This window comes from Neolamprologus multifasciatus, chromosome 11 (assembly GCF_963576455.1).
Source record: "Neolamprologus multifasciatus chromosome 11, fNeoMul1.2, whole genome shotgun sequence".
Lineage (NCBI taxonomy): Eukaryota > Metazoa > Chordata > Actinopteri > Cichliformes > Cichlidae > Neolamprologus > Neolamprologus multifasciatus.
The window spans coordinates 30,705,985-30,710,774 of record NC_140449.1 but is presented as its reverse complement, the minus strand read 5'-3'; positions in this window follow the sequence as shown (position 1 = coordinate 30,710,774).

The window sequence follows — 4,790 nt, the reverse complement described above, 5'->3', positions numbered from 1 at the left end:
TGGCATCGCCTCCCGGGGCCTCCCATGGAAACAAGCCGCACTCCGTTTCCTATTGGTTGTCAATGTCTTTCACTGGATCAGATTGCTGGCAGTCAATCACGCACGGCTGCAGGCGGTAAGCGCGGGCGAAGTCAATGACAACATTGTCGCGCGCTCATCTCGCTTTGTTTAAGTTTGGACTTTTGAGTTTTTAAGCCGAAACTAGGCACCAAACTTCATGACAACTTGTCACTATTTTGTATTTACACCGAAACACATGCAAACTGCACCTGCACACCCCCGCCCTCGCGCGCACGTATTCACCCCCTCTTCTTCTCGTTTTTTTCGCAATCGCATACAGTGTGAGACACACAAACACACCACTCACTCTTCTCCCGGTCAAGTTTGTGTCCATGGTAACGGTGTTTTGAAGAGCCTCCAGGGGGACTTGCTGAAGCGCCAGCTCTTCCCTCTCCTGTAAAGGGATACTTTGTTGAGACCTGCAGAAGGCACTGACCTGGAAGTAAAGCCCAGGTCAGCGGGCAGAAAAAAAATCCCCCCCCCCCCCCCCCCCCCCCAAAAAAAAAAGAATCCCACTGAACCCCGCTTCCTCAAACCATTTTAAATTAAGAGGGAAGTCCAGATCCCAAACCTGAATGTCATGGAAAGTTTTAATCGTGCAGTTTTACAGCTAAAACATAACATTTGCTTTACATTTAATATTATGTAATACCAGTACCAGGGTCGGCCAGTACAGTTACTAGCAGTTAACACCGATATTAAAACATTGCAAGTTGCAAATTCTCTTTATTCTTTCAATAGAAAAGAAATATGGCATGACTTCAAAAAGCCACTGTGATAATGTATACTAATAACAGGTTACATCTGATCTGTGCATTTCTTTTCTTCAGTTTAAACAATACATAGACAATGTTAGTTATGTGAAATAACCAAACACCAGCATTTCGGAGAATATCGATGTGCTTATGTTTATCTTTTTAGGCCTTAAACTGATGACACTGGTGTCAATACTCAAAACAAGATTTTGTGTTGGACATATGGGTACTTATTTGTTATTCGCATGAACACGCTTTCGCAATTTACCATGAATTCTTCTCAGAGCCCGAATAAACTCTAAAAATATTAAGTATGTGACATCCAGCAAGTGTTATTCATCATAACAAAATCTTAATTTAACTATTATTTTCAATGCCAAAGTAGTTAAGGGCAGAGATGTCAAACATACAGCCCTGAGGACCAAAACTACCAATAAATACAACAATACAGTAACAGAACTAGAGTAAAATCTTTTTGTTTTTTTAGGAAAGTTACATGGTTTTATATATTTTTTTTAACAAAATCTTTGAATCATAACATTGAGATATAGTTTTGGAATTTCTAATTTTTCCTCATGCATCTCAGGCTGTTTTTCATCTGTTCTATAAATGGATCACTCATTACATGAAAAAAAAATAATAATAAAAAATAATGCCTTCTGTTGTCTGGCACATTTTTAAGGGATTTGGATGAGGAATGTCTTTCTTAGGTTTATGGTTTCAGCTTTTTAAAAATCTTGGCTACAACTCTGATGAACAATTTCAGAATGTACTTCTTTATTCTTAGAATTTTTTTCTAAGTGTGTATGAAATGATTTTACTGGTCTTAAGATGAAAATTTGGCTGTATGTGGTCTATGAACTAAAGACGTTTGACACCGTGGCTTTGAGTTAAATAGAACAGCATGTACATCACAACAATAAACAAACCTGAACGTGTTGTACATGACAAGAAATAAATAATTTCTGTGAGATTTAAAGAATCAGACTTTTCAGAATAAAATACTAATTTGTTTTGTGAATCTGATAAGTTTCTCACCTTAGATCTCTTTTTCTGTTTGGTCTGACCTTTGTAGGATGTCTGCAGTTTCCTGGTTGCACACCTATATTTAAAGCTTACAGGCGTTATTTTTGAAAGGTCAAGGGCAAAAAAATAATCATTACCACTGTCAGGAATGCTTTTTTGTCGCTGTTGCAGCTAAGTTGTAATTTGTAAAAATGTGTGTTGGGTGCATAACAATCAACATAGATTTGCTTGCCAGGATACAGAACAGATCTAGGATAAAACCCTGAAAGAGAACTTTACCAGTGCATCAAACACTTGACTGAAAGACGGGCATATCGGAAGTCAGTGGTGGTCACGCTGGTGCCATCTTGGATCCAGGCAGGGTTCCATTACCAGGCAGGTGAAGTGGATGTGAAGTGAAGTACTGTGTCACTCCTGCTGAACACCCTGAGGATGGAGAAACGCAGGTCAAGTGCAGGAGTCTACCCATCTGACACTGAGACAGCCAATACCCCAAACCAAGTGCCACTCCAAAATAATATAATTGGGGTTTTCCCCATCTGTTTTATTTTCAAAAATTAAACTCAAGACACTGAAGTTACTCCAGATTACTACACTGTGTTTCACTCGTACTTATTTAGCCAAAATTGAGGTGACTAAAAATAGGGGACAAGAATAATCATTATGAAGACAGTTAACCACTTCATTTGCTGCTTATCCTCTTTGAGCATTTATTGAAACATTTCTTGCATTCTTTTGTCCTATTAAAAAAGAAAAAGAAGAAAAATTAGTGGCAAGTGAAAGCTTATTGCCAAACATTTTTACATTCTTGTAATTTCACTATCACTCACATGGGAGTGAGAGAGGGAGAGAAATAGAGCTATCTCCTCTAGGATGCAAGATGAAGAACAAATGTTGAAGATCAGGAATTCACAGGGCGTTAAACTAACATGAACAGAATATATTTAATGGGAATGAGCATTAATCTTGGCAAGTTATACTAACTAATGAGTAGTTATTCAGTTTAATTCGATTTTATTTATGTAGTATAGCAATAGTGATTGCTATAGTATAGCAGTCTCCAGGTGCTGTAAGCAAAGACTCTACAATAATACAGAGATCAGAGTTCTGTAGATTCAAATTCCAAGTCAATATCTCCCTGTTGGTGAAAAGAGATGAAAAACCATGTACTATCTGGGTTTGCTTAGAAACAAATGGCTGCAAACTAGTGGCACAAAAATGAAACTAAAGCCATTGTCTCAGAGAATCAGTTAGGTCCATAGGTTTTTGGCCAGCAGCAAAAGTTTTGTAATTTTGCCTCTGTAAACCACCTCATTGAACTTTGACTTTAAATGATCATAATTAGATTGAAGTATAGACTTGCAGCTTTAATTCAAGGGGTTTGACAAATGTTGTTACAGATGTTTTATATCTGTGCCCCATTTCCATAGGCACAGAATCATTGGACAATTGAGAGCTGTTCCCTCATTGTCCCATGACAAATTAAGCAGATTAAAGATCTGGACTTGTGTCAAACTTGCATTTGGTACTTTTTATTGCATAGTATGAAGTCCCATGAGATACTGTTGCAAGTTAAGGACGCCTTAGAATCATTAGATTGGGGAAAAAAAGACCAAAATAAAACTATCAGAAAGATTGCAAAAACTTTAGGGGTGTCCAAGTCAGGAATCTGTTACATTCTTATAAAACATGGAGGAATTGGCCAGTTCAGCAAAACCAAACATCCCCAAAGACCACAGAAGACTGGATAGAGAAAGCCCAGTCAAGAACACTCAATGAGGGGGGAGTATCATTGTCAAGGTCTGCAATCATGAAACCCCTTTATGAATGTTAAAGATGCAACAAGGTCCAAACCACAGGTTACACCAAAGAACAGGAAGGAAAGATTAGACTTCGGACAGATGATGACCAAGATTAGCTGGTACTGAAATAATAGGAAAGAAAAAGGCATCTAGAAGGAAAGAGGCAGCTCATGACTCAATTAATACGACATCATCTGTCAAACATTTTGGAGACAATGTTATGGCATTGGGCATGTATAGCTGCCAGTGGAACTGGGCTGTTGGCAGTGTTATTATAGTGTGTAGTGGATAATGAACCAAAGCATATTGCAAAAGAGTTTCTCAAGACAAAGAGATGGGATCCTAACCCTATTCTTTGATGGCCAAGGCAGTTACCTCATTTCCCAGTAGAACATGCTTTTTAATTATTAAATACAAAACTGAATGGAAATAGGGCCACAAACTCTGTGGTTTTGTACAGAGGCACATTGCAAAAAGTGGTGTAACTGCCCCAAAAGTTATAGACCTAACTGTATTGCCAAGAGTTGTACTGCATGTGACAAAGAAATTACCCAACTTTGTCACACTGGCCATCAGTGTTCTATAAAGTGCTACTTTTCTAGTACAAAGACTGCACGATGTCCCATTGTGCCTCTGTGGAAACAGAGCTGGTAATTTAGCTAATTCTACTCTAATCATCAACTTCTACTTAAACATTTCTAGTAGTGTGAAAGCAAGCAGTAGACCGTTGCTGATACACTGCTATGCTAAATTTGATAAACAGCAATGGAGACAATATCCTGACCGATAACAGCCTTGCATTTATGTCGCCCTTTTGTCAATTTTGTTCATACAGAAAACACAATATTATAATTGCAATTAAAGCGCCCACCTCATATTTGTGTCATACTTATAATTATCAATTAATCTAGCATGCATGTCTCTGGAGGAGGATGGAGCACCTGAGGAAACACAGGACCAGAGAGGACATAAAGACTGCACTGAGTCAAACCGTGCTGTTGCCTCAAAGCTTCTTTCTTTGAGGCAACAGCGCGAACTGTGACGCCTGTAGAATTTGAATCTGTTATACCAACAATCGTTTGACTAATATGTGACTACTATGCATCATTGAGGAGTAAAAGGTTAAAAAAAATTCTTGAACACAATG